The following is a 6,000-nucleotide window of genomic DNA, read 5'->3' as shown; positions in this document are numbered from 1 at the left end:
TGTGTTCCCCACATGAATGAGTCACAAATTTCGATATCAGACTGACGTCACAGGCTGTTCCCCTCTGTGAGTTTTTGTGATGATGGTGCAGTTGTCTTCCTTGGTACAGGTGCATTGTCGATGGTGTGGCTGTGTTGGGGGTGCAGCTGCAGTGGTGATGGTGTGGTTGTGTTGTTGGATGCAGGCGCAGTGGTGATGATGTGATTGTGTTGTTGGGTGCAGGTGCAGTGGCGTAGGTGTCGTTGTGTTGTTGGGGGCAGGTGTGGTGGTGATGGTGGTGTTGTGCTGTTGGGAGCAGGTGTGGTGGTGATGTTGTGGTGTTAGGTCTAGGTGTGGTGGTGATGGCGTGATTGTGTTGTGTGCAGTGCAGTAGTGATGATGTGATTGGTTGTTGGGTGCAGCTGTGATTCTGATGGTGTGTTTGTGTTGTTGGGTGCTGGTGCAGTGGTGATGATGTGGTTGTGTTGTTCGCAGGCCAAGTGGTGTGCTTGTGTTGTTGGGTGCAGGCACGGTGGTGATGGCGTGCTTGTGTTGTTGGGTGCAGGCACGGTGGTGATGCGGCTGTCGTGGGGGTCCCTGTCGCTGCGCGGCCGCGGCCCCGCGCAGCCGCCCCCACCGCCCCCGCCGCAGCCACCAGATGGCGCCGCCTCCACCGCCGGGGAGGACTCACTGGCGTTGACGCTGCCGCCTCCACTGGCGCTGCTGCCGCCGCCGCCCCCCGCGCCGCCAGACATCCGCCTGCCGCCCCCGGACAGCCTGCCTTCCGCCCCTGGCTCTGAGCGTGGCAGCGTCCTACCTCACGACGGTGCCGATTCGGACCTCGACGAGTCGGAGCTGCGCCGGGAGCTGCTCAACGACGTGAGTACCTGCACGAGCCACCAGGCCGCAGCACTGCTCGCCCGCTGCAGACGCCGAGTTTCACTGGCAGTTTGTTCGTGTCATTTCTATAAACACCGACGGAAGACGAACGAGTTACATCATGACTCAACGTTCCCACGTCCACAGCTCGTGGTCTAGTCGTAGCGGTGAAGACAGTTCAGCGCGTTCTGTCAGGAGACTTGGCACCTTTTGCTATAGAACTGAGAGAAGTTCTCATCAGTGGTGTCTGACAAGGGAACCTCCCCATCGCACCCCCCTCAGATTTAGTTATAAGTTGGCACAGTGGATAGGCCTTGAAAAACTGAACACAGATCAATCGAGAAAACAGGAAGAAGTTGTGTGGAACTATGAAAAAAATAAGCAAAATATACAAACAGAGTAGCCCATGTGCAAGATAGGCAACGTCAAGGACAGCGTGAGCTTAGGAGTGCCGTGGTCCCGTGATTAGCGTGAGCAGCTGCGGAACGAGAGGTCCATGGTTCAAGTCTTCCCTCGAGTGAAGACTTCAATTTTCTATATAATCAACTTCGCTCTCCAAAATTCCAGGACATGTTCAGATTTGCTTGGACGTATGCAGGATTTGACGGTCTACACAAGGAAAAATCTGAAAACGTTAAAAACATATGTTTTGACAGAGCACAGGGAAAACTGTGCGACTGTGAAACTGTTGCATTCATTTGTTGCAGCTTATGTGACAAACTCTTATGTTTTCATCAATTTTTTGGGAGTGATTATCACATCCACAAGAAAACCTAAATCGGGCAAGGTAGAAGAATCTTTTTACCCATTCGCCAAGTCTACAAGTTAGGTGGGCCGACAACATATTCCTGTCATGTGACGCACATGCCGTCACCAGTGTCGTATAGAATATATCAGACGTGTTTTCCTGTGGAGGAATCGGTTGACCTGTGACTTTGCGATCAAATGTTTTCGGTTCACATTGGAGAGGCACGTCCTTTCGTCTACTATTCGCACGGTTTTGCGGTGCGGTCGCAAAACACACACAAAACTTATTACGGTGAACAGAGACGTCAATGAACGAACGGACAGATCATAACTTTCGAAAATAAAGAAAATAAACTTTTCACTCGATGGAAGACTTGAACCAAGGACCTCTCGTTCCGCAGCTGCTCACGCTGACCACGAGCCCACGGCGCTCCTGATCTTACACTATCCTTGATGTTGCCTGTCTTACACATGGACTACTCAGTTTGTATATTTTGCTTATTTTTTCATAGTTCCAAACAACTTCTTCCTGTTTTCTCGATTGATCTGTGTTCAGTTTTTCAAGGCCTTTCCACTGTGCCAACTTATAACTAAATCTGAGGGGGGTGCGATGGGGAGGTTCCCTTGTGAGAGGTGTGTAATGCGACAACCGCACAGAACTGCTGACGAAATATCAGAAAGAAAGAAATGGGGAAAAAAGAAATGTGGCTATCGTGGCAGTCTCTAAACCACAATAGTGTTCTGTGATTCTGGGATTGATTCTCACAGGGGTCAGAGATTTTATTCTCTCGGGACTGGGTGTTTTGTGTTCCCCTATTCATTCCATTTCATCGTATAGCAAACTGAGGATTTGGAAGGAAATGGAAGGGTTGGGTGGGGAAGAAGTATCTTTCAGCTGTACATGGCACTGTCGAAGTGCAATGACGAAAGTTGAAAATTTGTGCTGGAGGGGGACTCGAACCTGGATTTACCGCTTCTCATGAGCATTTGTCTTAACCATTTTGATCATGTCGTCGCGGTTCCTGCCCTACCGAAATTTCCAACTTATCCTACACTGCACTGCATCGTGCTGTAAGTTAGGGTCTGTGTCTGTGTCTGTGTCTGTGTCTGTGTCTGGATAGCCGCATTGGTTCCCGCCTCGGTAGCTCACCTTGTTCAATCAGAGGGATGGCTCCCCTCCGCAATAAAAAGCTGAAAAAGCTGAGTAAAGGACTCAACGGTGAACTTCAGGGGGTGGCACATGACGTCTGCCCTGATCAAATGCGACGAACGAAAACGAACAAAATGAATTTTAAAATTACGTGATTAAGGCAACCACTCATGAGGTATTGTAAATACTGGTCTCCGTTTGGCACAAATTTTCAGCTTTCGCCCTTACATTTCCGTGGCGCCCCGTGTGGCTAATAGTCACTACTTCCCCATCCCACATTTCCTTTTCCATCTGATTCCTCTATTTCATGTTTCATCATGAGTGGTATCTGTCTATACTACTCACACCTATTATGAGCGCATAAGTGACTAGTGATCGTCTAACGAACATGAGTGTCTACAGACTATGTTATTTTACGACATATGGATATGTGTGCTCACAATATGTAACAGCGTCACGAATGTATTCAGTAGTAATGACAACGACATACAAATGCGTCAGCTCATTTTATGTTGACATGGCTTAAAGCCACAAACATCTGCACTTGATAATGGTCTAAGGCCGAAATTGCAATAAATTGAAATAAAGAAAGTGTTACAGTCATTGACGTAAATGTAATGTCTTTTACAATGACGAAAGACGTCAAAAATGGGTGAACTAACAGCAGATTTTGGAAGACACATGCTAAAGCAAAGTATAGAACGTCCATTGGTTAGTTCCATCAGGGCTGTAAGATATTCCCTAAAATATTAAAGTTTGTTGCTACGTCACAAGTGGTTAGTTTTAGACCCCAAACTGAGATTATGGTTTGCTCTAACGGCTTCGCCATAGGCGATAAATGTTTATATTCCTTCCTTAGAACAGACCTTGTATGCTCTCAGATACCAATACCTCCAAGTATCACATAAACGTCTACTCGCAGACCAGTTTTATTCGTGCTGGAGACATTTTTGTCAGAACACTTAAGATCCTTGGTATCAGTGGGTATAAGTCCTCTAAGGTAGAACCTGCCCAGTCGTATAGTACAAATAAATTTGAATTCTTTATACAGGACTCCCACTAAACCATGGTTTTAATCTTCAGCACGCCGAGTGCTGAGTGAGTATCATACACATGGTGAACAGTGATATATTTAAACTGCAGAGAACTCATTGGATCTCTACAATCAATTCCGTTCTTTCTGAGTGAAATTCGAATGGTCACGTCATTCTGTGAAGAACTGGATCTGTAAAAGACTAACGGCGTTTCGACTGACTCGCGCTGTTTCTCCTTTGGGCTATGAACTATTTACACACTTGTTTAGTTTACGGAATGAATCAGGATGAACCCCAAAAGGATATCATTCAAATCTGTACTGCCGCAGAGGCCTACAAAAGCGTACCAATTTTCTCCTTATTTTAGAATTGGTATGATTTCTTAGAATAACCACTAAGGAACTGTGTTCTACACCATCTGTAAATTTAAAGGATGTCTTTCCCTGATATCCATCAACTTCTAGTTCCATTACTGAAAAAAATATATCTGCTTTATAATTTTTCGATCCTTCCTTTCGGATAGCAGATACGTGATACTAAATGTTTTCTGTTTTTATTTCGAAAGTAATCACGTTGTCAAAAATACACACATCAAAAAATGTTTTGCTTCACCACGGTTCCAAGAGTTTGAAAATTTGAATAGAGATCAACATAAACATCCTTTCCGTCCCTTTATTGCTCATGAAAATCACGCATTGCATGTTGTACCACCATACAGCGAGACGTTCAGGAGTGGTTGTACAGACTGCTGTACACACCGGCACCTCTAACATCCAGCAGCACGTCCTCTTGCATTGATGCATGCTTGTATTCTTTGTGGCATACTATCCACAAGTTGATCAAGGCACTGTTCATCCAGATTGTCCCACTCATCAACGGCGATTCGGCGTAGATCCCTCAGAGTGGCTGGTGGGTCACGTCGTCCATAAACAGCCCTTTTCTATCTATACCAGGCATGTTAGATAGCGTTCATTTGGTGAACATGCTGGCCACTCAAGTCGAGCGCTGTCGTTATCCTGAAGGAAGTCATTCACAAGATGTGCACAGTGGGGGCCCGAATTGTCGTCCAGGAAGAAGAATGCCTTTCCAATAAGCTGCCGATATAGCTGCACTATAGGTCGGAGGATGGCATTCACATACCGTACAGCCGTTACGGCGCCTTCCATGACCACCAGAGGCGTACGTCGGCTCCACATAATGCCACCCCAAAACATCAGGGAACCTGGACAGTGTGTCTAAGGCGTTCGGACTGACTGGGTTGCCTCCAAACATGTCTCCTAAGATTGTATGGCTGAAGGCATATGCGACACTCATCGGTGTAGAGAAGGTGAGCGGTCCATTCGGCATGTTGTTGGCCCCATGTGTACCGCGCTGCATGATGTCGTGGTTGCAAAGATGGACCTCGTCATGGAAGTCTGGAGTGAAGTTGCGCATCATGCAGCCTATTGCGCACAGTTTAAGTCGTAACACGACGTCCTGCGGCTGCACGAAAGGCATTATTCAACATGTTGGCGTTGCTGTTAGGGTTCCTGCGAGCCATAATCCGTAGGTAGCGGTCATCCACTGCAATAGTAGCCCTTGGGCGGCCTCAGCGAGGCATGCCATCGACAGTTCCTCTCTCTCTGTATCTCCTCTATGTCCGAGCAACATCGCTTTGGTTCACTCCGAGACCCCTGGACACTTTCCTTGTAGAGAGCCCTTCCTTGCGCAAAGCAACAATGCGGACGCGATCGAACCGCGGTATTGACCGTCCAGGCATGGTTGAACTACGGACAACACGAGCCGTGTACCTCCTTCCTGGTGGAATGATTGGAACTAATCGGCTGTCGGACCCCCTCCGTCTAATAGGCGCTGCTCATGCATGGTTGTTTACATCTTTGGGCTGGTGTAGTGACATCTCTGAACAGTCAAAGGGACTGTGTCTGTGATACAATGTCGGCAGTCAACGACTACGTTCAGGAGTTCTGGGAACCGGGGCGATGCAAAACGTTTTTTGATGTATATACAAAATTTCTAATAGCTATTTGAACTGTCAAGAGAAAAAATAGAAGAAAAACTACACGGAACTACAAAAGGTAAGGAGACAGACTTCAGACAACTGGAGAAAGATCGTGCACAATATGAAGTACACCGGAAGGAAACAGCTTCCTGATGTAATTGATATTGTAATCTATTACAAGGATATAATAGATAGTAAAAAGTAAAAGATAA

The 6,000-nt window shown here is 46.8% G+C and overlaps 1 long non-coding RNA gene across 1 annotated transcript in view; it reads left to right on the top strand.

The window, feature by feature from the left end:
• The first annotated feature begins 697 nt into the window (after positions 1–697).
• LOC126456515 (uncharacterized) overlaps positions 698–6,000 on the top strand; it is an 845,506-nt gene continuing 840,203 nt past the window's right edge. The window contains exon 1 of the long non-coding RNA XR_007585370.1: positions 698–858. This is a non-coding gene — a long non-coding RNA (uncharacterized LOC126456515). The remainder of the gene's footprint in view (positions 859–6,000) is intronic.

This window comes from Schistocerca serialis, chromosome 2 (genome assembly GCF_023864345.2).
Source record: "Schistocerca serialis cubense isolate TAMUIC-IGC-003099 chromosome 2, iqSchSeri2.2, whole genome shotgun sequence".
Taxonomy (NCBI): Eukaryota; Metazoa; Arthropoda; class Insecta; order Orthoptera; family Acrididae; genus Schistocerca; species Schistocerca serialis.
The sequence above is the reverse complement of the archived record's forward strand: the minus strand, read 5'-3'. Positions and strand labels throughout refer to the sequence as shown.